The following is a 27,883-nucleotide window of genomic DNA, read 5'->3' as shown; positions in this document are numbered from 1 at the left end:
CATCTGTACTGTTTTTTCCTGAATGTTTAGGCAAATAGACTCAAAACACAGAGGACTGGCTTGGCAATGAAGGTAGAATGAGTAAGTGCACGTACAATTAATAAGTGACATACCAGTGTCAAGCAACTGGTGAATCAGGAAACGGGGGTTCAGACCATGTCTGCTTTTATCTGGAACTCATTTCCTTTAGACTATTGCATACCATACTGTATTTTGGTTTGTTATTATCAGGAAATAAATTATTTAATGGGTTTTTCCCACCATTAAAGTCAAAACCTAATTATGAATTTCCAGTTTAAAAAGGCACCTGCTAACAGCCTCTTCCTGCTTCTCACCAAATGACCAGTGATGAAACAAAAGGAAAGATTCAAAAGACCCAAAACTAAGACACACATTCAACCTATCTGCAGAATCTGGAGGAATTTCTTCATGCTCAGAAACAGACGGGACTGGATGGAGAAACGTCCTCAGTGGCCGGCCTGTGCCAGGTGCACCTGGATGCAAGGGGGATCGGCCCTTCCTGCTTTCCCATCTCCTGCTCACCCTTAAAAATGCAAGTCGGTACTGACCAGAAGGCAGAGCAGCCAGTACCCCGAATGGGGCTTCACGTTTGAATGCTGCAGTGGGTCCCTCCCCGTTGCTCCCCATTGGAGCTTCTCAATACAGCAGCGCTTGGAAACTGCTGCTCACACAGCCTTGGGCAGGGAGTGGGCCTGGCAGTGGTGTCTCCTCTCCCAAAGCAAAGCTGAGGAGGGGAGACAAGGGTTTGAGGACGGGCTCCGGTGCAGTGCCCAGGGAGGAATCTCGCTGTTTCTTGTCTCACCCTATTCACAACATCCAAGCTAACTTAAAAAGAGATCTCATCCCGACAAACTGGCAATGCACAGATGCCAGCTCATTCTGGGAGACAGACGTGGAGAAATTCACAGGTAAATCAGTTACAGGTAAATCTGAAAAGTGCTTTCATCAGCACCCAGGTGCACCGACAGTGACAAAACCCCTGCATCTTTATCAGGTCTTTTTTGTGGGGGTGAGTAACCAAAAAAAAGAAGTCCATGTGGAACCTTTTTAAAAGCATTCTTAAGAAACGGGAAAGGAAGACTTTACCTGGAAGATGCTGGAAAATCAAAACTTTGAAAATTATTATTTTTTTTGAGACAGAGCCTCACTCTGTCAGCCAGGCTGGAGTGCAGCGGCATGATCTTAGCTCACTATAACCTCCGCCTCCCGGATTCAAAGGATTCTCATGCTTCAGCCTCCCTAGTAGCTGGGATTACAGACGTGCACCACCACACCCAGCACATTTTTGTATTTTCAATAGAAACAGGGTTTCACCATGTTGGCCAGACTGATCTCAAACTCCTGACCTTAAATGATCCACCCACCTTGGCTTCCCAAAGTGCTGGGATTACAGGTGTGAGCCACTGTGCCTGGCCAAAAATTATTTTTTAAAAGGAGCAAATTGCTCCTTGTACATTGCAGCAAAATCTATTTTTGTTTTTTTGGAGTTTTTTGTTTGTTTTTTTGTTTTCTTTTTGAGACAGTCTTGCTCCGTTGCCTAGGTCAGAGTGCAGCAACACGATCTCGGCTCACTGTAACCTCCGCCTCCCGGGTTCAAGCGATTCTCCTCCCTCAGCCTCCCAAGTACCTGGGATTACAAGCACCCGCCACCATGCCTGGCTGATTTTTGTATTTTTAGTGAGATGGGATTTCACCATGTTGGCCAGGCTGGTCTCAAACTCCTGACCTCAAATGATCCGCCCGCCTCAGCCTCCCAAAGTGCTGGGATTACAGATGTGAGCCACCGTGCCTGGCCCTCTCTGGAATTTGCAAAGAGATTTGAGAAAGCATGGTATTTATGAAGTTGAAAGCCATAAAGAACAAGCAGAAATAAAAAGACAATAGGTCAAGTTAAAAAGGAAGATGGGTAAAATAAATGCAGAGAAACGATAACCACAGTACAATGACCGAAAACATTGTCAGAATCAGAAAAGAAGAAAATCGTCAGGGAAAAACCTGAGAATCTTTCAGAAGGCAGGTTAAAGGGATGCAGTGAGAGCAGACAGCAAGACAGCAGGGTGGAGGCCGCACCCTCTGCATTCTGGAATTCCTCAGATGAAGCCAGGGCATTTGCAACAAAAGCAATAACCAGAGATACGTTCTGGTGTACTCCTGTCTTCCCAGGAGTACAAACCAGTGCCTGGCATTTAGCAGGGGCACTGGTGAGTGAATGCTCATCACTGATTTTAGAAACCCTTTTTAAGCTGGAAGAATGGCTGTGCATTCAGAAGGGAATCCCTGATGGTGGCACACAGTGCGAACGTCCTTGCCACTGAACTATCCACATTCAAATGGTGCTGCTTTATGGTAAATTGTGTATCATGTATATTTTACCACAGTTTTTTAAAAAGCAAACAAAAGAATTCTGAATTCCAGATTAAAACATAGTGAAAAGAAACCCTCATGTAGATATATTCTATTTTTTTGAGAGTTTAAATATTTGAGCTTAATTTAAAGTTTAATTGAGTTTAATTAAAATATATGGCATATCCCAAGTTGGGCTTTGCAGAACACTTCTCAGGAACTGTTAGTTGGTGTACCAGGAACTCAGACGGGCCCTGTTATTAAATTTATTTGGGAAATGCATGGAGGTTTTGAAGGTTCACTGTGCATGTGAACGACGCTACAATCGCAAACCAGATTTGGCATTGCATACATGAGCCAGTATTTCCCAGTGTGGAATACTTACTGCTGTTTTTCAGAACCCTGGGAAATAACTAAAAATATTCAGCTGGAAATTACAGGTATAGCTATAAAGGAGCAAGAACTACAGTGACTCCAGAATGCAAGCGTTCATCACTATTAAGAGCCAAAGAATTGAAATGAGTTTTGAGAGGTGAAGACAGAGATGTAAAATGACATTCTCAGATATATGAGGGCTCAGGAAACATCTCAACTTTGTACACTTCTTTAAAAATTGCTAAAAGTATATGTAATTTTGACCAAGAGTCAGAGCAAATGAAACCTCCAAGGGACTTCACAGAATGTGGAGGGGCCATTACTTCTTCCCAGTAACAGCTGAATAAATCATAATAGCAAATTATTTTATTATGAATGTTTTCCCTTATGATGGGAATAAATCCATAAGCCATAGTCCTCTTGGGAAAATTCTCTCCTGTAGTTACAGTTTACCACCAGCTTCTAAAAATCTAATTTAAAGTTCTTAAGAATGTGTAAACGCTGAAAATAACCTAATAAAAGAACTGGTGGATAATGAACAAAATGTTAGTGTGTAGGTTTTGAGATTTAGGCCTTTTTTCTTTTATCTTTTTTCTTCTTTTTCCAATTTTTAAAAACTAGGCAATGTGTTAATTCCAATAATAAAAAAATGTACAGTGTTTTAATAATCATGGCAAAGCCAATTTGAAAGCATTTTTCCAGTTCTGAAGAAGCGCTTGGCTGATGGAAGCCAATTCAGAAAATGTCTTTGAGTCATTTCAAGGAACAATTTGTACAGCCCAAAACGTTATGAATACCCAAGGTTTAGCCTGATTTGGTAAAAGCGATTGAGATAAAATGTGAACAACAATTGTGCTTGACATTTACTTAGCATTTTCCAGTTTCCAGGGGCCTGTCTCGTAGCTGTCTTACGTGAAGCACACGAACTTGCGAGGTAGCAGACAGTGATAACTGGTACTAGGGAGGCAGACAGCTCGGCACTTGCCCAGCATCCTCAAGCTGGCACCGTATCAGTGTGGCTAGAGCCACCTCCCTTGGCTCCTTGTCCACTGCCCTTTGCGCCTCATGCAGGTCTCCAGAAGACGGCCGCTCCTGCTGTGCAAGCGCCTGCGCTTCCCTTAGACACTATTGCGGCGTTGGGTGGCCACATGACCCACACGGGCCTTTTCTAGTTCACCAGTTTTCTGCAAGGATGTTGGTTAGGGAGTGTCTCCGAGAGGAGCAAGGATGAAACCAAATCTAGGAGACGTGGGAAGCAAGCCAGGCACAGGGCTGGTGGGCCAGAGGGGACCACCCTTTGAGTTGGTATTTTGCTTAATCTGCATCTTCTGAGTAAGATCATCTGGCAGTGTGAGCTGTTCTCCAGGTACCTTTCTCTGTCTCATGTACAGAACCATCCCGAAGGAGTTTGTCAGGTGCCTTTGCTGAAACGCAGAGGCATTCGGTACTTCCTTGGTCTGAGGTTAACTGCACACCTACAGGCACTGGGCTCGTGCTTTCAAGTATTTTATCCTCACTTTGGGGTGAGTGAAAGATCCCCACTAGAGGAGCACTCGGGAGAGGTCGTACAAAAGCTGACTCTTGAGTACATGCAGTAGTGGGGTAGATGTGTGTGGTGTCTTCGTTCCTGCAGGGGTGCTTGTTAGGGAGTGTTTCCAGGAGGAACAAGTCTGAAACCAATCATGAAACAAATGGTAGCTGTGAACTGGAAAACTCATTCAAAAGAGAGCTCGTGATATGTGTGGTTAATTCACCTTGGCAATGTGGGAGGCTCTAACTTGCCCATATTCGAAATAAGAATTCAGCTTTTTGTAATACAAAACAACAAAGGATTGAGAATCATAGTGTCTAATATATAAAAGACTCAGGAAAGATAAATACATCAACTGCAGAAATGTAAAATGCATGTGACCCAAGAAGGCCCCAAAGTGGCAGACAACATTGTACCCATTCTCCCTTCCAAAATGTAAGCGGCGAGCATGCCGCTTTCCAGGCTACCACACAGGATGTCAGCTGCTGTGCTGTCCTTAGAGCCTTTGTCCTGAGTTCCACGTGTTTGTCCAGCTGTCTCATTACCCGTAGGTCTTAAAGACACTTCAAATTTGACCTTCAACATCAGATTCCTCTTTTATCCCAAATACTCCCCCCGAGTCACTGTTTTGATGAGTGGCACTGTAGTCTTCCAGCTGCTCAAGCAGGAACTTCTAAAGGGGTTGAGTCCCTTCTCATCCCTGCAGTTGGCGTTTTTCTTTCCTTTGCGCTTAACCTGTGCATCATGTATCTGTCATACTTGCCTAGTTTTCTTTTCCCAGCTCGGCTGCAGATATGTGTTAGAAAATCAGCACAGGCCTCCGGTGTGATCTGGGCATAAAGTCATCGGGGTCCAAGGGAGTGAAGGAGGGGCAGTCCCAGGAAATAGTGTGTGGCCAGGCTAGGACCACAGTAGGTATCAAATGTTTGGAACCCAGTTCTGGAAGGTTTAAACAATTCCATCAGATACAGTCTTCATTAAAAATAATTGAAAATCATGAACATTTTTCTGTTCGCTCCTATCACTGCTTTAAGAAAAACCCATGTCGTGGTTAATTCCGTGTGTCAGCATGACTGGCCACAGGGTGCCCAGATGAAACATTTCTGGGTGTGTCTGGAGAGTGTTTTGGGATGAGGCTGGCACTTGACTCAGCAGACTCAGTAAAGCAGATGGCCCTCGGTGGAGGGGGGTGCTCGTCCAATCTGTTGAAGGCCTGAATGGAACAAAAAGTGGAGGAAGGAGGAATTTACCCCATTTGCTTCCTGCCTGCCTGCTGAGCTGGGCTATCCATCTTCTCCTCCCTTCAATCTGGAATCTACACTGTTGGCTCCCCTGGTTCTTGGGCCTTCAGACTCAGACTGGGGCCACACCCCCAGCTTTCCAGGTCTTCAGCTTGCAGATGGCAGAGCACAGGACTTCTCAGCCTCCTTCATCACATGAGCCGGTTCCTCATAGTCTCCTCCAAAACATACATCCAACTCGTTCTGCTTCTCTGCAGAACATGGACTGATATAATCCATGAAGAAATGTGGAGGGTTTTTGTAATTTACATCGAAGAATGAATCAAACACCAAGAAAACCAAGACCAAACCAGAATCCACAAAGGAATTCTAAGCACAGCTGTCCATCTACAAGAGAATGTGTATGCACACAACTTTGACCAGTTTCTGTTGATTTCTATTCCAGTGCATTTTGTATCAATAGTTTGGAGAAAAAGCATCACACACTAGCAGGAAGCTCTGTGGCAGGGCCCAGATCTGTGACTCAATACAAGCCCACTGCTAATTTATCCAGACCCAGGAGGAGGAGAGAAACCTCAATGGAGGCAAACGTTATGACATTTAAAGGGAATTTTTTATGGCTTTTTACACGGACTCAGCATCAAGTAGAAAGTTATTTTTGCTCTTTGTTGCCAGTCGTGGGAGAAGGGCTGTTAGCCAGGAGTTTGGAGCAGGGAGCCCGTAGGAAACAGCTTCACTTAGGAAGGCTCAAACCCTGTAGAATCCTCCTGCCTGTCCTTTGAGGCCAAGCTGCTCTGATGATCTCAATTTTGTGCTTTTTTTTAACTCTTAAAACTATTTCCAAGTTGATTTATTAAAATTTATTCAATTTACTAAAAGGTCCAAATCATGTTTCTATTTCTTCAGATACTGCTCTTGAAATTCAGTTTTTAGAAACTGCTATGCATGGATAGTAGAAGGATTGATTTTTACCAACAAAACAGAGGGATGGTGGAGTAAAAGGCCTCGTTGTTCTGGCTGTGGGCCAGCAGGAGAAATCCCAAGGGGATGAGAAGGGGATCCAACATCTGGCATGTCGGGGACAAGCTGTGACAGCCACAGAGGCCACAGTAGTCGGCTGAATCTAAGCCCTTTTCCAGTGAAGTTATCCTAAGGTAAAGACATTGAGCTTACCAGGAATGAAGCACAAGAATAAGCACTTAGCTCCAGTCCAAAGAGCTGCTACCACATGGAGGCAGCGCTGGAGTTGTGATGAGTGCCCTAGAGACTGCACGGACAGACCTGCATTAGTTGAGTTAAATAATTTGTTACGGTTGGGGGAAAAGTATATGGACTTCTGAGAGCAAGGATCGTAAATGCGCACAAAGCAAGGATTGCTGGGGAAGATGAAAGATAAGCAGGGTAAATGCTCTGTGCAGCACAGTATGTTTCTAATAGTGCCCTCATTGTTTGCAGATTGTGTATGAAATAAGTCAGTTCCACACCACAGACGGCTCTTTATTGGCAAGCTTGTGGCTCACTGTGTGTTCTCAAAGTACTTTACAGTTTAGGTTGGAAATTGGAAGAAAAAAAGAGAAGCCAGAACTTGTGACCGGTAATAGGATTGGCTGCACGCTTCCAGACTGATGATGAGTGACGTATGTGATGGACTGTTGCGTGGAGCACATCTTCAGCAAGAGGGAGAAATAACTCTTACCATTTTTGGCCAGCAGTTATTTGGTTTGATCACCAAACATCATGCCAGAATACTCAGCAAACCTTCTTAGCTCTTAAGAAGTCAAAGTCCCGGGGGAATTTATTCCTGACCATTTTAATTGGACCCCTTATGTGAGAGCAGCGGCTACCAGCTGGGGTAGCGAACCCGTCACTAGTGGATGTGCAGTGGCAGAGCTCCTGGTAACCACCTAGAGGAATACACAGGCACATGTGTGACACCAAGCGTGACACCTGTAGCACTCACATTTGTCTCGTTTTCGTCTTTCGGTGTGTAGATTCTTAGTATGGTGTGTATTTGTTCAGAGGTCGAATCAATTACTGCGCATTTCCTGAGCTCTTTGTTGGGTGCTACAGACCCAAAGATGAATAAAACGTGAATCCTACCCTTGCACTCCTAACCGTGTAGTCAGTAGGTGCTGAGGAATCAATGGAGTGTCAGAGTGATACTGCAAAGTAGACAAGGATTTTAAAAGGAAGCGAGACCTCAGGAAGATTGTGAGGTAAATGATAAGAGAGAATTAGAAAAGCAACTGAAAACAGGGCTCCATGCACCCGTCTGAAGGATCTGCCTGCCTCCACTTTGAAGGAAGTCCATTCCTACAAGATGAGCTACCCAAGGATTCCAAAATGTCAAAAGGATTATCGGACATCTGTCCAAACCCATAGACCGTACCACAGCAAGAGTGAATGTGAACCAACATAACCTGTGGACTCTGGGGGATGGTGCCGCATCAGTGTAGGTTCATGGCCTGTAACCAGTCTACCACTCTGGATGCAGGATGAGGATGTGGCGGAGACAGCGGGCAGCGGTGTACAGAAAGTTTCTGTTCCTTCCACTCAATTTTGCTGCGAACCTAAAACTGCTGAGTGGATTTTGTATGGCATAAGGAGTTCCTGTGCAATTTGCACGTTACAGCACTTTCCTCCTATGCCATGGAAGGGGAGGGAGGTCCTGGAGACAGAGCCCAGAGGAGTGACAGAGACACCAGGTCTGAATGGTCTCCGTGTCCCCGGCTCCTGCAGCATCTAATACAGTTTGGCTCTGTGTCCCCACCCAAATTGCATGTCCACTTGTAATCCCACGTGTCAGGGGAGACCTGGTGGGAGGTGATTGGATTATGGGGGGGATTTTCCCCATGCGATTCTTGTGATAGTTCTCATGAGACCTGATAGTTTAAAAGTATGTGGCAGGCTGGATGTGGTGGCTCATGCCTGTAACCCCAGCACTTTGGGAGGCCAAGGCAGGCAGATTCCTGGAGCCCAGGAGTTTTAGACCAGCCTGGGCAACATAGTGAGACCCCATCTCTACTAAAACTACAACAATTAGCTAGGTGTGGTGGTGCACACCTGTGGTCCCAGCTATGCAGGAGGCTGAGGCATGAGAATTGCTTGAACCTGGGAGGCAGAGGTTGCAGTGAGCCGAGATCGTGCCACCACACTCCAGCCTGGCAACAGAGCCAGACTCTTGTCTCAAAAAAAAAAAAAAAAAAAGATTTGTGGCAGTTGCCCCCCTCGCTTGTTCTCTCCTGCCACCATGTAAGATGTGCCTTGCTTCCCCTTCGCCTTCCACCATGATTGTAAGTTTCCTGAGGCCCCTCCAGCCATGTGGAACTGTGAGTCATTAAACTCTTTTCTTTATAAATTACCCCATCCCAGGCATTTTTTGTAGCATTTTTGTGTAACAGACTAATACAGCACCCGATGCAGCTGTTACAAACTTGAGCTGAAGACACGAGAGAGCATGGATCATGGCAGAGGGAGAAAAGGGTTCTGAGTGGTGGAACAGTGACAGTGCCCAACACTGCAAGGTGTCAGGGAGGACACCGGGCTCCCAGGGAATTTTGGAACTGAGGGAATGGTGAATGGAATGAGAAGCCAAGAGAAAAGAAAGTAAGGAACATGATGAGGAAATAGAAGCAAGGAACACAGATTATTCACAAAGCCTGGCCAGGGTGATGGGAAGAGCAATGGAATGGCACATCATGCTCATCTGACCTCATGGTCAGCTGCCCCCCCAAGGAGCACAGGAGGCCAGACCAGGCCATGTGTGATGCTGCAGGGCACCAACCCCAGAGGTCTGTAGAAAGAGTATTACACACTCTTGTATAATATGTCCATACATCAGTCACCAGGGTGGTACATGTGTTACAACCCATGAACCTACATTGACCCAGGGGCCACAGGCTACGTTCGTTCACATTCACTCTCTCTTTGGTACAGTCTACTGGTCTGTAATGCAGTGATGTATTACACACCCTGCACCATCATGCAGCATCACAGTCCCGTATTCAGGGCTGTGCACCACATTCTTAACATAGACATTGTGATGCTTAATTGTATGTAGCAACTTCACTGGGCCATAGTGCCCAGATAGATGGACAAACATTATATATTCTTGATGTTTCTGTGAGGGTGTTTATAGATGACATTAACATTAGAATTGGTGGACTTTGAGTAAAACAAAGCCCTCCAAATATATGTAGGCCCTCTCCAATCATGTGAAGGCTTGAATAGAACAAGACTAACTTTCCCAAGCAAGAGGGAATTCTTGAGAATACTGCCTTTTGCCTTTATCTGCACCATCAGCTTCTCCTGGGTGTCCACATGCCCGCCTTCAGACCTAGACCACAGCATTGTCTTTCCCTGGGTTTCCAGCCTGCCAACCAACCCTGCAGACTTTGTATTTGCCAGCCTCCATAGCTGCATGATCCAATTTCTTTTAAATTTTCTTAAGAGAGAGAGTCTTGCTATGTTGCCCAGGCTGGAGTACAGTGGCTCTTCATAGGTGTGACCATAGCTCACTGCAGCCTCAAACTCCTGGGCTCAGGAATCCCCCTCAGCCTCCTAAGTAGCTGTAACTACTACAGGCACACACCATTGCACCCAGCATAAGACATGAAACCTGTAATTATACTTTATCCATGTTTATCTCCCCACTAAACTGTGGGCAAATTGAAGTCAGGACTTGTATCCTTTCATCTTCATTTACCTAATGACTAATAGTGTCTGTTGTGTGGTACCCAGCTGGCTGCATCTTCACCAAAGTTTCACTGATAATTAAGAAGTTCTTGCTAAGTGATCTTTTGAAATAAGTTTTTTTCCTGCCTCTGGTAGATATGTTTACTTCCTTCCCTCACTCACTGGGGTGACAAGCTTCAAAAGGTAATGTCTGAATGGAAGTACAATTGTTTCTGCATGCTTTTCCAACTGATAGAACATTTCCATTTTGTTAGGAAATTGTAAATTTCTGAACGTACCTAGCACATATGAATGCTCATAACTCTTATTTCACTTTCTTTTCTTATTAAGGTCCACATTACCACTTTTAATTTAGTCTTTATATCTTCAGAGATAGATGAAATACTGTCATATCGAGAAAATTGGAAGGTAAATAGCTTTTTTCTGGCTATGCAAGGTAGCTCTATGAACCTGTCTTCTTCAGGGCTTTTAGAAACATGAACATTTTGTTTACTCTCTTAACTGCAGTGATAGAATGCAAACTTCAACTAGCTTGAGTAAAACAGTGAATTCCTTAGAAGGATACTGTGAGGGTGTCTCATAGCACACAACGACTGCCAACAGCAGTTAGGATGCTTTGGGTGCAAATAAAATAAAGCTGAAGTCAAACAGGTAAAGCAAGATGAAAATAGCCACAATATATTGCTATGTCCCCGTTTTTTTGTTTTTGTTTTTTTTTTTTCAGCTATTACATGCTGTTTTGTAACCTGCTGTTTTGCTTTAAAATCTCATGATTTTTCTCCAATCATAAGTATTTTTCTACATCAGTTTTTATGGCTAGATAGTATTCTGCTCAGTGTTCTTGAAGGTCTTGGGAGAGTTCAGTAAGTAGAACCCATCTTCCCCACCCAAATCGAGAAAGAGCAGGTGGAGAACCAAAATATCACCCTTATTTCTAATGAAGGCAGAATCAGAAGGCATAGCTTGTAGCAAGAGACAAAGTATACATACATTGGAGTATATTTATGCTTTCCTGTAACAGTCTCGTAGGATCCTAAATGACCTGAATTTATCTTCATAGATTGATTGGGAAAGGAGGAATTATCGAGAGACAGGAAATTGAGAAATAGGAAATTATTCTAATTCTAGCATTAAGAAATCCAGAATGACTTCTTATTACTAAGAATGGTAGAAAAACTCACCTATATTCCCTTAAGGTAAAATGATGCCGTTTTATTGGCATAATCACTATTAAACATGAATAGATTTTGTAACTTTGGATTTGGCACTATTTTTCCATTTAGTGAGCATTTATTGACTGTCTGCTGTGCACCAGGAAAAGTTCTAGGGCCACAGAGTCCTAGCTCTGCCTTTGCTATGGATGAATGAAAATTACCTCTTTCCTGTCTGCACTGTCTGTGTGTCAATGTGTATGAATATATGTGTCTGCGTGTGTGTTTCTGTCCTTTTACATGAAAGGGACTGGCAACTTTAGCCCTATTGCTGTTGTAAATCCTCATGCACCTGTATTTTGCCTCTTTATAGTGGACCCATCGTTACTAATTTCATCCTTTTGCAGCAGCTGTTTGCATTTAGATAACTGTCAGCACTTAGCTACCAAGGTTACAGAAAATGCCAAGATTCAGAAGAAGATCACTACAAATTTTTTTGTAAGGCCATGAATTAAAGCAGTAACACTTGTCTAGACCATTAAACAAGGATATACATTTGTATGCAGAAAGTGACTGCCCTTGTGTCGTTAGAGTCTTTCCCATGAAGCTGTGACTATTACATTCATAAAAAGTGCACTGTCTTAATTCAGTTGGTAGTTTTCATCATGTTTCAGGAATTTTAGTTGTGATGATTGAAATAGTTGCCTTTCGGTAGTTTGTATTCCAGTTTCATCAGAGATTGGCCGAGACTTGTCTTTTTTGTTTACATTTCTCTTGGACTTGTTTCATCTGTTCTTGTTTGCCATGGAAACCAGTCTGTGTGTATGTGTGTATATATATAGATATAGATATAGATATAGCCATTTAAAGTGTGAAAAAGCATATTTGAGAGAGAATACCAAGGGTGTGGTCAAGTGACCATTCACTAAAGATATTACCCTGGATAGAAGGGAACCAGATGCTATTCAAGACAATGGGAAAAAGATTCTGAATACATTCCAGAGATCTTTGAGGCTTCCCCACCCATCACAGGCCCAGAGATCTTGGAGGGCAGAATGATTTCAGAGGATGAGCCTGGGCTGCCCTCCACAGGCTTGCTGCCTGGAGCTGCCTTGGTCCCTGTTTCCCACATTCTGCCAAAGTGCCTGTGGATTGCCCCAGCTATGGCTCAGCTATTAACAGGTTCAGATGTGGCTCAGTCTGCCACTCAGAAAGGCGGAAGTAGTAAGCTTTGGTAACATTCCTGTGGTGTTAATTCTGCAGCCACACAGAATGCAAGAGCTATGGGGGCATGCCCGCCTCCACCTAGATTTCAAATAATTGTTTCAAATAGTCTCTGGAGCCCAAACAGAAACCTGCCACGGGGTGGAGCTGTCACACAAAGTCCTCACTAGAGTCATGCTTAGTGAAGCTGTAGGAGTGGGACCACCACCAAGACCCCAGAAGTGGAGAGCCACCAGTTTACAGTTTCAGCCTAGGAAGGCTACAGGCATTAGCATCCAACTCATGATAACTGCTCAGTGGACTGAACCCAGCAATGCCACAGGGCCAACTACCCAAGGCCTTGGGTGTCCAACCTCTGCCCCAGTGTGCCTAGGATTCAAGACATGGAGTCAACAAAGATTAAAGAAAATATATTTACTCAGTTGCTGGTACACTGGTACCCAGTAATTCATGTCCAGGTTCAGTGGGAGGGATATGAAGCATGAAGACAACTCTACAAAATAAATGTTCAAAGAAGTATTACAACTACACACAGATGAGGTACAGTGGCTCGTGCCTGTAATCCCAGCACTTTGGGAGGCTGTGGTGGGTGGATCACCTGAGGTTGGGGAATTTGAGACCAACCTGACCAACATGGAGAAATCCCGTCTTTACCAAAAATACAAAAGTAGCCGGGCGCAGTGGTGCATACTTGTAATCCTAGCTACTCATGAGGCTGAGACAGGAGAATCACTTGAACCTGGGAGGTGGAGGTTGCGGTGAGCTGAGATTGCGCCATTACACTCCAGCCTGGGCCACAAGAGAAAAACTCTCTCTCAAAAAAAAAAAATCGTAACTACACCTTCATAGGTCATCTGGGTTGAAGTGCGATGGCAGTCTTACTGATGAGTCTCAGTGTCCCACCTGGATATTTGCATTAAAAGACTGCTAACATTTGTAGTGAAGCTTTAGTGCAGTTTGGTAGGATTATTATGAAATTAATGTTTCTGAATATTTCCTTGAACCCAGAGCAACATATTCCCGTATTCATTTCATAAACTTAGTAAGCACTTACTGTGCATTTGCTGCGTTTTAGGAGCTAAGGATACAGCAGTGAACAAAACTGTCAGAACTCTCGAGCCCCATGGCATTTACATTCCAGCATACTGGGAATGGCAAAAAATAAAGATGCTACATAAACTAGATGAAAAGGTAGCTACTGCTTTTTTCTTTGCTTTGCTTTTTTTTTTTTTTTTTGAAATAGGATCTTGCTCTGTTGCCCAGACTACAGTGCAGCTCATTGTAACTTCAAACTCCTGGGCTCAAATGATCCTCCTACCTTATCCCCGTGAGTAGCTGGGACCACAGATGCAGATGTATGTCACTACACCTGGCTGATTTTTTACTTTTTAATTTTTTGTAGAAATAGGATCTCACTATGTTGCCTAGGCTGATCTTGGACCCTTGGCCTCAAGTGATCCTCCCGCCTCTACGTCCCAAAGTGTTAGGATGATAGACGTGAGCCCCTGTGCCTGGCCTGGTAACAACTTCTATGGGAAGAATTGGCAGGAGACTATAGAAGCTGGAGAAGTATGCAACTTAAAATATTGGTCAGCGGTGACCTCACTGGGAAGGTGACTTGAAAGAGGCCAAGGAAAGAGGCATTTTGGCGTCTGGGGAAAGAGCAGAGGAAGCAGCATGTCCAAAGGGCCTGAGGTGGGAAAAGGAGCCTGAACTGTAGAGGGCAGTAGATAATAATCTTCAGGCAACAGACTCTGCTGGATACTGACAATATATTTTAAAGGGCACAAAACAAAGGATTTTTGTACTGTTTATTCATTTTATTCATTCATTCATTTATTATTTTCTTTTACTATTTTTTACTATTGCCTGACATTCTGCTTCCTTTTTAACAAAAACACCTGTTCAGTATCATAAAGTTTCATCACTGTGCTCCCCTTTCTTCTGTATTTTATTGGAAAATATTTACATAGAATTTACTAGATTCTATGTGTTTTCCAAGCACACTTTATAAATACAAACTCTCTTAATTCTCATAACTACCCTAAGGTAGGTACTATTGTTATTCCATTTTGCAAGGGGTAAACTGAAGCACAGAGAAGTTAGGTTACTTGTCTAAGATCATGCAGCTAATAAACACCAGAGGCTGTAATCCCAGCACTTTGGGAGGCCAAGGCAGGAGGATCACCTGAGGTCAGGCGTTCAAGGCCAGCCTGGTCAACATGGCAAAACCCTGTCTCTACTAAAAAATACAGAAATCAGCCGGGTGTGGTGGCAGGTGCCTGTAATCCCAGCTACTTGGAAGGCTGAGGCAGGAGAATTGCTTGAACCTGGGAGGTGGAGGTTGCAGTGAGCGAAGATTGTGCCACTGCACTTCATCCTGGGCGACAGAGTGAGACCCTACCTCAAACACACACACACACACACACACACACACACACACACGGAGGTTGCAGTGAGCGAAGATTGTGCCACTGCACTTCATCCTGGGCGACAGAGTGAGACCCTACCTCAAACACACACACACACACACACACACACACACACACACACCCCAGAACTGTGCCTTGTGCCCAGTCCACCTGGCTTTGGAGTCCATGCTCAGCCTCTGATAAAGGCACGTCCTCTCCCAGAGGTTGTGCTGGAGCCGGCTCAGACCAGCCCACAAGAGCCAACTGTGTGTATCTCTTGCCTCTTCTGCATCAGTAACATGACTTTGCTGCTTAAAATTAGCCACAGTGGGAGTGTTTACACCACAGAAATTGGCAAATGCTATAAGCCCAGGCCTTGCATCTCAAAAAAACTGGTTGTTGCACATTTACCAGCACACCGTGATTCCCTCCCATCTTTTGCACCCCCACTCAGGTTGAATCCCCCTTGAAGCTTCCCCTGACTTCATCCTACTCAACACCCCCACTCCAGCTTTACCCGCCCTTCTGGTATTGTTACATTACCACAGGGCTAACATCTGCCAGGGCTGTTTGACCACTGAAGTGAATGTTCTCTTAGGAATTTCCAGTGCAGCATAGTGGCAAGAACAGGCATTCTTGTGATTAGGTGGACCTAGGTTTGAATTCTGACTCAGTGAGATACGTGACTAATAGCAATTTACTTCCTGTCTCTGTCCACTGGTCTCCCTCATCCATAAAATGAGACATAACGATTTGCACCTACTTGAAGCCTGGTTGTGGGGACCTGGAGCAAGGCCAGAGTCAAATCCAAACTCACGACCGGGCCTCCATGGCCTCACAGAGCACCTGCTTTTCAGCACCACCTGTCACCGTCTTGTGCTTGGCCCCTGAGGCTCCACCACATCCAATCCTGGGACTTGGATCTGCTTTTCCTCTGCCCGACTCTCACCATGTTGATGTGTGTGACTGCTTCCTCCACATGGGGTCCCCTCAAGCCCAGCAGCTGCACTCCAGGCCTCCCTGACACTGCCCACCACCCCACATGGCCTCCTGTGCCCCTCCTGTGCCCCTCTGCTGTTTCCTCCATAGCACTCATGGGGCACTGGAAATTATCTAACCTAATTTTTGGTTTTAGAAGCCCCTTGATGGCAAAGTCCCATTTTACCCCTCCCTGTGTCCCTGGCACTTGGAGTAGCACACACTAGCTGAGTGGGGTGTTGGGAAGAATCTTCCAGTGCTCTGGGATCTCAGGGAGTGGAGGTTGGTGGGGTCCCTGGCCGTGTCACCACTGGCCTGTATCTGGGTGAGTGTGGAATTAAGCTGCCCGGTCCATCCAGGGAGCCCCGGGGCCCTGAACTTTATCCAGGGAGAGGGGGAAAGGGTTCAGCAGAAGCTGCATTGTCAAATATTTATCAAAACCTTCGATTTGCAAACTTGCAGTTCCAGTGAACACAGAGCAAACCACTCTCTCTCAAGTGGCCTTTGGCAAGACCTCCAGCCCGTCACTGGATGCCGAGTGGGAATGTGGGGGCAGAGGGAAGGCTGCTGTCGAAATCAGTATAGAATTTCCTGACCCCTGAGCCTGGTTTTTGTTTTTTTTTTTTCCCTAACTCTTTACGTTTTGGCTGCTGCAGCCAGAGGAGGAATCCTCCCTCATTGTCATCCCACCTTTAAGGCATCCAGCATTTTGCCTGGAAATCACCAACCTCATTATTAACCATCCAGAGACCTCCTGCCCTTGTGGGGTCACTCCCCAAACCTCGGCATTTTAAGAGACTTTAAGAACTCACAGTCATCCCCTGATAAAGTGGCTTATAATTTGTACAAAGCCTGCGTGGAAAGTGGTAGAGGAGAGGTCCGAGGGGAGTCATACTAATCCTGTGAGAGGCCGTGTCGGCATTCATGAGACAGAATCACTTCTTGTGTGTTGACCATGAAGAATACTTAGCAGGCTTTGCGCAGAAACTGTCCTGGGGCTCTCATGGCCCCATCATCAGCACTTTGGTGACAGGGGAGGGGCACTGTCCAGGGCTGCAGGGGCCAGCTGTGATGGGGACCTAGGTGTGCTCATCCTCAGTGGTTGTGACGGTGTGAGAGGCTGTTCCAGCCATGGACACGGGGCTATGGGATCTGGCTTTGACGCTGCTGCCTCTGGGCAGGAACTGCAGGCAGGAAGCCTCTACCCAAAATACTATGGCCAGGGAAACCAAGCAGTGTGTTGTTTTTTGCGGGCGTGCGAAGCATTCTGGAAAGCAGCCTGAAATGTGTGGCTGAGGCCTGTGGCTTGATGGGTCCTCCTAGCTCCTGTGAACTTCTCTGGCTGGATGCACAGGGGAGATGAGGGTCCTCACGTATTTGACAGTGGAGTGGAGAGAGCTGGCCAGGTCCACCCGGGGGTCACCACCTGCAGCAGGACGGAAGGTAAAAAACAGAGACCTTTGAACACCCAGGGGCCCCGCTCACCGTACCTGTGGACTGACGGTGACTGGAGTCAGCTGGTGTCCCGCTCCTTCATAGAAGAGCCGCAGGAGGGAGGAGCAGGTCCCCTCCACCAGGGCCCAGGGCAGCCAGAGGCCTGCAACTTAAACCCCCAGCCATAGAAAGTAGCATTTGCTGGGAAGTGGAGGGGGGAGAAGGAGAGGGACGGACTGATTAAAGGATATAAAATTACAGCTAGATAGGAGGAGTAATTTCTAGTGTTCTATAGTGCTGTAGGGTGGGATTTTGAATCTTTCCAACACAAAGACATGGTCACTGTTTGAGGTGACGGGTGTGCTAATTACCCTGACTTGATCACTATGCACAGTATGCATCAAAACTCACTCAATATACCCCATCGATGTGTACAATTATGTATCAGTTTTTAAACATGGTTTTCAAATGTCTTTTAAAATCCTTGGAGTGGGAGGGGTGGGGGCAAGGGGAGGGAGAGCATTAGGACAAACACCTAATGCATGCAGGGCTTAAAACCTAGATAACAGGTTGATAAGTGCAGCAAACCACGATGGCTCACGTATATCTGTGTAACAGACTTGCATGTCTGCACGTGTATCCCAGAACTTAAAGTAAAAAAAAAAAAAAAATCCTTCAGGGAAAGGATGCGTATATATTCAAGAAGCATGGCTGAATGTATTATAAATTAATTTAAAAGTCAGTGACTTCTGAGTTATGACTTAATATGTATCGAGTTTGAGTTTTCCAAGAGGTCAGAGTTGTGGAGCTGGAAGGCGGTGCTGGCCGCACAGCATCACGAGAGTGGGTAATAGCGCTGAGCCGCGCATCTCAGAATGGTTAGGATCCTAAGTTTCCTGTGTATGCTGCCACGATTTAAAAAATAGAAAAAAAAAATCAGTGGCTCCTTGCCTCCTAAGAAATTTGTGAAGACTTGTCCCGAGGTAGGAATCCGGGCCTTCTAACCCCAGACGTCCTCTGGGCATCAGCCTCTCCCTAAGCCCTAAAGTTCCCTTTTCCGTGACCTCTAGGATGAGAGCCTGAGAGAGTGGTTGGACAGCTGGGCCAATTCATTCAGGCAAAAGACTTCATTCGCTTTCAGTGTCAACTCTTTTTGCTTTGATGACTTAAGTTCACCTTTTCAGGTAACCTGTTTTTGTAGAGCTCATATTTTGTTCTCAAGCTTCCTGAGCACTGTGCATTTTGTGAGCCAAATCATTAAAATATGACATTTGTTTTTTGGTTTTTTTTTTTTTTTTTTGGCCACAAGTAAATACACGTTTAAGCAATAGCTTCCTACAGTTCTTGAATTACGCAATATAAAAATGCCAGTGTGTTTTAATTTTAGTTTTCTAGGTCATGTAATTAGAAAATGATTTCAATGAAAACAATGAAAAAAAATGTAATATATCTTTTAATCTGTGAAACAAGAATGAGAAAGTTATTTCTCATCTCACTCTCCAAAAGTCCCAGGGCCTTGTGCCTCGCTGTGCCCTGGGCTGGCCTCACCACGGGTCAGTCCTGCTGAGTTTCCCAATGCCTGGCCCCGCCCGTTCAGAATGGATTTCTCCAGATTCTCCCAGCATTCTAGAAAAAGCAAACGCTCGTATTTGAAGAGTTCTTTTGTGTGTGCCAGACAGGGTTCTAAGCGTTCGACGTACACTAACACACATAAGCCTCATGAGTGACTGGGGCTACAGAGGGGCACCACCATGCCCAGCTACTTTTTAATTTTTACTTTTGTAGAGATAGGGTCTGGCTTTTTTGCCCAGGTTAGTCTAGAACTCCTGGCCTCAAGCAATCCTCCACTGTAATTACAGCTGAGAGCCACTGGGTCCGGCCTATTTGTAATCCATATTTCACAAACGTGATGCTCAGGCACAGAGAAGTTAAGCAGCTTACTGGGGGCCACACAGCCAGTGTGAGTCCAGCCTCCCCACTTTTCATTCAGATGTTATACTTCACAGCTTCGGAGAGCTGCCTTCTCTGCCTTGGCGGACCTCACCCCTTCCTCTGCTGGGTAGACTCCACTCCTTCTTCAAGAACCTTCACAGTGCTTGTTCTACTGGAGTCTCCCCTGTAGGTTTGGGCCGGCGGCTTCCCTATACCTCCAAGTTCTCGCACTCACCTCTTGGCGCTGGAACCTCGATGTTCACCTCCATCCCCCTGTCCCTGTGGCCCTGCTGAGGCTCCTGCTTTCCGTTGTGTGCATTCTAAGCACAGGCTAGGCACGCAGGAGCTGAAGAAGTATTTGTTGAAAGCATGAAAGACCACCTTGCACCGTACAAGCCCCGGCAGCAGGTGCGGGGCAGGGAGGGGGACCTGTTTTTCCTGGGTGCTCAGGGCAGTGGCTCTCATGCCTGAGCTGCCTGGGCCTCCGCTGGTCGGGCCTCCTTGAGCTCCCCACCCTCTGCGCTGTCTGTGGTCCCTCCTGCCCACCACTGCTTTAGGCACTTCTCTTGGTTATTTCGGAAACATGGACACAAAGCGGATCACGGGAAATTATAGAAAGACCAGGCCTGAGCAGGGTGCAGGGCTGAGGGTGGACTCCAAGTGAGGAATCGTCTTTATCATGAACCCCTCACAAAAGTCAGGGTCCGGGTGTGCGAGTGGACACAGGCAGTGCAGTCCTTGAGCGGCTCAGCCTCTGCTCTCAGAGGTGGTGTCCTGACAGTGACAGTCTGGACAGCGCTGCACAGAACCCCAGTCCCTCTCTCACTGAACACACCTGGAGCTCTTAGCGGCTCATGAGCACCCTGCCGTGCAGACCCTGTTCCAGATTGCGATGCTGCGCGCCTGCCAGGGCACTTGCTGCGCTGTGAGGGCCATCCCGACGGCCCTGAGCCTCCCAGGTGTCTCCACAGCCGTGGCCCAGCACTCTCTGGCCACATCAGTTATGGCCTCCGTGTCCAGCTGCTGGCCCCTGTATCTGGCTGCTGGCCCCCGCAGCGGGCCTGGGCAGTGACCACAGCTCTTAGTCACCGCTTGCACAAGTTCTGCTGGTTCTGCTCAGTCCAGCCCTCCCGCGCCCGGCCCTTTGCGGTTGCTTTCTTTCCAGGCCCCTCCAGTGCATCTAAACCTCTCTGTTGTCCGAAGGCCCTGGCTGTGGTCTCTGGGGGCCTGTGGGGAGATCGCTCGCTTCCTCAGTCCATGACTTGATACCTCAACTATGCAATTCAGAATTATTTGTGTTTCGTGCGGTCGTTTCGGCTGTATCACGTTGCAAGCTCACATATAATTTGTTGGCCTTTTTCATTCCCCTGAGGTCTCTTTCAGTGTTTGTATTTTCCAAATACTTTATCTCCTTGCCATTAATAACTATGTTTGGGATTCTTGTCCTCCTCGGTGTAATAGTTTGCATTTTTTCCACATTGGACCTTCCTTTATTTACTGCCATTAATTATCGCCTTTTGCTATTTGCATCATCTTCTCCTCCTGAGTGGGAGTCTGATTTGGTTTCAGCTAATGGACAGCCACCCACCCCAGGCTCCTCGAAGGGGAGGCAGCATCAGAGGGAATTAAGCCTACCGTGGAGCTGACAGCCATCGGTCTTCTCCTGGCAGAGACAGGGCTGTTCCTCCAGGTCCTGCCCACACGGCCCATCACTGAAGCGGATGGAAGGACTCGGAGATAGGATCTGTGACGAAAACATGAAATAACTGGGGCTGCTTCCCTTGGAATGCCGTGTTCTTCCTGTGGGTGAGAAGTTATTACATCACAAAGGAAGACTAATTCTATGTCCCATCTCCTTTACAGGATGTAAATCAGTTACTACTAGAGTAAGGGGTGGCATTTAGATTTGAGAAAAAGCTTCCCCATAATTATCTTGAGGCATGAGACAGGGACAAAGGAAGGTTTCCTGCGATGGGAAAGAGTTCTCTTCCTGCAAGATCTTCAACAATGAAACAGAGATTCTTCTATCCGGAAGGGCCTAAATCTTCACCCCTTATACATGGGATCCGTAATACCTTTAGACTCTCTCAATATTTTCTGGCTTTGATTCCAGCCCTTTGGACGTGGTTCTCAATATTATGCCTTTCTTCTATTCTGTGCTAACCATTTATCTCAGTATCTTTGGAGTCATTTTGATACAAGAACAAATGAGTCTCAATAGGTTTACAACAGGCATTTTAAAATAAGGAACCGTATCTGATCTTCACGCGTCTCATGTCAGACATTGAAGGTGGTTTGCTTGTGTCTGCCATCTTGGGGTCTCATGTCCCACATGGAACTGAGAGCGTCAGTTGCTTCAGCCTGGGAGTCAGTAACTCCCGGGAAGGATCTCAGCTGTGGGACAATGAGAACTGAATCCCTACACTGCTGGTTCTTCCTAAGTGCTGCACCCCAGTGTCCAATAACCATGACAGTTAGTGCAGGAAAACTGGAGAACATAGATTATGTGTGCCTGAAACAGATTACGTGCTCAATACACACATTGGTGACTCATGGTGATGATAACATGATGATGGAGATGATCCTAAGTCAGCTATTTTTCCTCTCTGTGTCTCCATATAGACATATTTATATTCAGGACTTAATTATATATACATGCACACCTCAGAGACATTGTAGATTCCATTCCGGGCCACTGCAATAAAGTTAATATTGAAATAAAGTGATTCACACAAGTCTTTTGGTTTCCCAGTGCCAAGAAAAGTTATGTTTACATTATACTGTAGTCTAACAACTGTGCAATACCATTATGTCTTTTAAAAAGTATGTATCCTAATAGTTTATTGCTTAAAATGCTAATAATCGTCTAAGCCGTTAGCAAGTCATAATCTTTTTGCTGGAGGAGGGTCTTGCCTTGATGTTGATGAGGGTGGTGGTGGTGGTTGCTGAAGGCTGGGGTGGCTGTGGCAATTTGTTAAAATACAACAACAATGGCCAGGCACAGTGGCTCATGCCTGTAATCCCAGCACCTTAGGAAGGCCGAGGCAGGCAGATCACTTGAGGTCAGGATTTCAAGACCAGCCTGGCCAATATGGTGAAACCCCATATGTACTAAAAATACAAAAATTAGCCAGGCGTGGTGGCACGTGCCTGTAATCCTAGCTATTCAGGAGTCTGAGGCAGGAGAATCGCTTGGACTCAGGAGGCAGAGGTTGCAGTGAGCCGAGATTGCACCATTGCGCTCCAGCTTGAGCAACAGAGTGAGACTCCATCTCAAAAAAAAAAAAAAAAAAAAAAAAGGCCACCAGAACTTCTTCCAAAATTGGAGTCAATGCTCTCAAACTCTGCTGCTGCTTCATGAACTAAGTTTATGAAGTATCCTGAATCCTTTGCTGTTCTTTCAACAGTGTTCACAACATCTTTATTGGACTAGACTCCATCTTAAGAAACCACTTTTTTTGCTTGTTCATGAGAAGCAACTCCTCATCCATTCAAGTTTGACCATGAGATGAGACTGCAGCAGTTGCATCACGTCTATAGGCTCCACTTCTCATTCTAATTCTCTAGCTGTTTTCACCACATCTGCAGTTATTTCCTCCACTGAAGTCTTGAGCTCCTTAAAGTCATCCATGAGGGTTGGAATCAGCTTCTTCCAAACTCCTGTTAATGTTGATATTTTGGTTTCCTCCCATAAATCACAAATTCTCTTAAGGGTATGTCGAATGGTGAATCATTTCCAGAAAGTTTTCAATTTACTTTGCCCAGATCCATCAGAGGAATCACTGTCTATGGCAGCTACGGCCTTACAAAATGTATTTCTTAAGTAGTAAGACTTGAAAGTCAAAATTATTCCTTGATTCATGAGCTGCAGAATGGATGCTGTGTTAGCAGGCAGGAAACAATATTCATCTCCTTGTACACCTCCATCAGCGTTCTTGGGTGATCAGGTGCCTTGTCAGTGAGCAGTAGTAATTTGAAAGGAATCTTTCATTCTGAGCAACAGGTCTTAGTAGTGGGCTTAACATATTCAGTAAACCACGATGCAAAAATATATGCTGTCATCCGGGCTTTGTTTTTCCATCTCTAGAGCACAGACAGAGCAGATTTGGTATAATTCCTAAGGACCCTAGGATTTTCAGAATGGTCATTGAGCATTGGTTTCAACTTAAAGTTACCAGCTTCATAAGCCTCTAATGAGAGAGTCAGCCTGTCCTTTGAATCTTTGAAGCCAGGCATTGACTTCTCTCTAGCTAAGAAGGTCCTAGCTGGGGCCAGGCACGGTGGCTCACGTTTGTAATCCCATCACCTTGGGGGGCCAAGCAGGCAGATCACGAGGTCCGGAGATCAAGACCATCCTGGCCAACATGGTGAAACCCCATCTCTACTAAAAATACAAAAAAATTAGCCAGGCATGGCGGTGCACACCTGTAGTCCCAGCTACTTGGGAGGCTGAGGCAGGAATTGCTTGAACCTGGGTGGTGGAGGCTGCAGGGAGCCAAGATTGTGCCACTGCACTCCAGCCTAGTGACAGACGTAGACTCTGTACAAAAAAAAAAAAAAAAAAAAAAAAAAAAAAAAAAAAAAAAAAAAAAAAAAAAAGCCCTAGCTGGCATCTTCTTCCAATAGAAGGCTGTTTTACCTACATTGAAAATCTGTTGTTTCATGAAGACACCTGCATCGGTGCTCTCAGCTAGATCTTCTGGAGAACTTGCAGCTTCGGCATCAGCACTTGCTGCTTCACCTTGTGCTTCTGTGTTAACAGAGCCAGCCTCTTTCCTTAAATCCCACGAACCAACATCTGTGAGCTTCACATTTGCTTCTTCAGCTTTCCCAGGTCTCTGAGCCTGCACAGAACTGAGAAGAACTGGAGCTTTGCTCTGGGTTAGGCTTTCGCTTAAGGGACTGCTGTGGCTGGTTGGATCTTCTGTCCGGACCACTCAGACTTTCTCCATATCAACAATCAGCCTGTTTCACTTTTTTATCATTTGTGTGTTCACTGGAGCAGCGCTTTTAATTTCCTTCAGGAACTTTTCCTTGCATTCACAACTTGGCTAATTGTTTCTCAAGAGGCCAAGCTTTTGGCCTATTTCAGCTTTTGACATGCCTTCCTCACTGAGTTTAATCATTTCTAGTTTTTTCATCTAAAGCGAGAGACATGTAACTCTTCCTTTCACTCCAACACTTAGAGGCTAGTGTAGGGCTGTTAATTGGCGTAATTTCAATATTGTTGTGTCTCAGGGAATGGGGAGGTCTGAGGAGAAGCAGAGAGACAGGGAAGAGCTGGTCCATGGAGCAATCAGGACACACACACCATTTACTGCTTAAGTTCACCATCTTATGTGGGGTTAGTTCATGGTGCTCCAAAATAATTACAATAGTAACATCAAAGATTACTGATCACCTGAACAGCTACAATATCAAAGCCAGGAGTTTGAGGCTACTGTGAGCCATTATTACACCACTGCAGTCCAGCCTAGACAAACTTGAAAGCAAATTGGCTGGGTGTGGTGGCACACACCTGTAGTCTCAGCTCCCTGGGACGCTGATGGAGGAGGATTGCTTGAGCCCAGGAGTTCAAGGCTGCAGTGAGCTATACTCACACCACTGGACTCCAGCCTGGGCGACAGAGTGAGACTCTGTCTCTAAAAAACAAACAAAAAAAACCAGATATAATAATAATAATGAAAAAGTTTAAAAAATTGTAAAAATTACTAAAATGTGACAGAGAGACACAAAGTGAGCCCATACCATTGGAAAAACAGCACTGATGGACTTGCTTGATGCAGGGTCACCACAAACCTTCAATGTATAAAACATGCAATATCTGCAAAGCACAATAAAAGCGAGGTGTGGCCGTCAGGTCCTTCCCAACCCAGGTTTGCTCTCTGCAGCCAGAACACCTCGCCCCCCCCCCCCCCCCACCCCCTACCCCCACCCCCTACCCCCACCCACCCCCCACCCCCACGGACGCTCATACAATTGGGTGGATTTTCCACCCCACGTCTGTGAAAATAGAAAATCCACCCCATTCTCTTCTGACCTTTTTATTTTTGAGAAAGAACGCTCTGCAGCATTGTAGCTCTGAGAAAGAGGGAGGACTCCAGTGTTCCCTTGACTCAACGTCGAGGGCTCCCATTTCCATGCCTTTCTCCTTCCACAGCTGCTCCCAGCTCCCACCTCCTGCGCTGGGCATCAGGAATCCTTTGTGTGTGAAGCACAGGAAGGACCCAGCCCAACCACAAGTGGCCGACTGGCTCTCCTGAGAGTCCCTGGGCCTCAGGGCCGGTGCATTACCAATGCCATGCGGTCTTCAGTCCAGGAGGGCCCGCCAGCCTTCCCAATGCCTCTGCTGGGTGCTGCTTTCCCGTAATTTGTTTGATTTCTCTTGTTTTAATTTTTTGAGACAGGGTCTCACTATGTTGCCCAGTCTGGCTTTGAACTCTTGGGTTCAAGTGATCTGCGTGCCTCAGCCTCCTGAGTAGCTGGGACTACAGGTGTGCACTATCACACCTGGCTATCTCTTCTTTTATATCTCAATTACTTAACAGCTTTCACTGGATATTCTTTTCTAGACTGTGGCTCAATTATAGCAAGTTCTTGGAGGTGGAATCCTGCTGTTATGTCCACTGTGTTTGCTCATGGTGCTAGTTTCCTTGGTGAGATATTTTGGTGGGTGACAGGGAAGGAGGCTTTGTGTTTGTCTTCCTTGGATTCCCCTGACTTTTCCTCGGCCCCTCTGTGCCTGCAAATAGGTGGCTGTATCTTGTGCGCATGGACAGAGCCCTGGCGTGAGGTGCATTCTTGGCTCTCTGGGTATTTCCTAGTAATGAGTTTTTCCCAAGCCAATTTTTGTTCCTGAGAGAGTGTAGACAGCTTTACCCAACAGTGACTGGCGGAATCCCAGTTCCCCACAGAACATGCGGTCATGGCAAACACCCTGGGCCCAGGTCATGCGATCTCACATGCACACCCATGTCCTAGCTGCTGCCACTTCTGCTGCCTCTTCCTGTGGCTCTGCTCCTTCCTTCCGCCTGCTGATCTGGCCTCTGCAGCACCCTCCCAACCCCCACCCAAAGGTGCTGGGCTTTCGTTGCTGCCTTCCCCCTCTGGAGATACACAAGGACCTTCCTGCCATGTATGGAGATCCCCCTGGGAAGCCCCACCCACCTCCTCCCACAGCCTCTCACTGCCAGCTGCTTGACCTCTGTCCTTCCACAGCGCGGTAAAAAGCCCTGACACGGGCGCTCATGAGCCTTTCATCTCCACACTAGCCCAGAGTGGTTTCTTGTGGCTATGTTGGTGCCACCGTCTCCAACCTGAAAACCCACCCAGACTAGGAGATGAAACATCTCCCATCTCTCCTCCACCCCACTCCATCCCTACACACACATCCTTGCAGAGCGTGAGCCAGGCCTTCAAACAACTGCCTGGCCACACTCTTTCCCCTGTCTCCAATTAAACAAATCAATGGCTATAAGTCAGTTGGCTATAAATACAATAGAAAAGTAGTCTTGCCAGGCATGATGGCTCAGGCCTGTAATCCCAGCACTTTGGGAGGCCAAGGTGGGCGGATCACCTGAGGTCAGGAGTTCGAGACCAGCCTGATAAACATAGTGAAACCCTGTCTCTACTAAAAAAAAACACAAAAATCAGCTGGGTGTGGTGGCAAGTGCCTGTAATCCCAGCTACTCAGGAGGCTGAGCAGGAGAATCGCTTGAACTTGGGAGGCAGAGGTTGCAGTGAGCCGAGATCATGCCACTGCACTCCAGCATTGGTGACAGAGCGAGACAGTCTCAAGAAAAAATAAAAATAAAAAGAAGAAAAAGAAAAGTAGTCTGTAGGGGTATCAGTGGGGTTAGGTTAGGTGAATTTGGCTGGAGGTAAATAGAGTAACGGGTGGGAACAGGGTATGCTGGACGCAGCATCTCGCCATGGTCCCTGCCCAGCAGGCATCGCATACAGTTGGCCTCCATAATGGGCTCTTTGTCTTGACAGGAACTGGGATCCATTTGAAGCTCCTTTGTGATTCAGACCCATTCTTTCTCCTCTTAGAGAGAGGGTCTCCCTCTGTCACTTAGGCTGGAGTGCAATGGCGCGATTATAGCTTGCAGCAGCTTTGAACTCTTGGGCTCAAGGGATCCTCCTGCCTCAGTCTCCAAAGTGCCTCCCAAAGGTGGGATTACAAGCATGAGCCGCTGCACCCAGCTCACTCTGACCCATTCTAAAGGTGGCCTAGAATGGGTCAGATTGGGTCTGCAGGACTTCTGGGGGGCCAAAGGCATGTCAGGTCCGGGACAGCCTCAGTGCTCCACACAGGACTCCGTCAGCGCCGGCTACATGGACTTGACCCTGGATGGAATAGATCTCCCCTGCGGAAGGACCTGCTCATGGCTGATGGAACCCAGGTGGCCACTCTGTTCTTTTCCTGACACCCTCGGTGACTAATACAGGCCCTGCCCTGGACACCAGCTGAGCCACAGCCTCAGCCCTTCCTAGGACTAAAGGGGAGGCTGCAGCTGCAGATGCTCACTGGGACAGGGCCTGTCA

The 27,883-nt window shown here is 46.3% G+C and overlaps 1 protein-coding gene across 1 annotated transcript in view; it reads left to right on the top strand.

Annotated features, from left to right (window-relative positions):
- The window catches only part of MIPEP (mitochondrial intermediate peptidase), a 199,469-nt gene that overhangs the window by 150,844 nt on the left and 20,742 nt on the right, over positions 1–27,883 (top strand). The window lies entirely within an intron of this gene.

Source organism: Macaca thibetana, chromosome 17 (assembly GCF_024542745.1).
Source record: "Macaca thibetana thibetana isolate TM-01 chromosome 17, ASM2454274v1, whole genome shotgun sequence".
Classification (NCBI taxonomy): domain Eukaryota; kingdom Metazoa; phylum Chordata; class Mammalia; order Primates; family Cercopithecidae; genus Macaca; species Macaca thibetana.
Note: the sequence above shows the minus strand (reverse complement) of the source record. Positions and strands in the feature narration are given on the sequence as shown.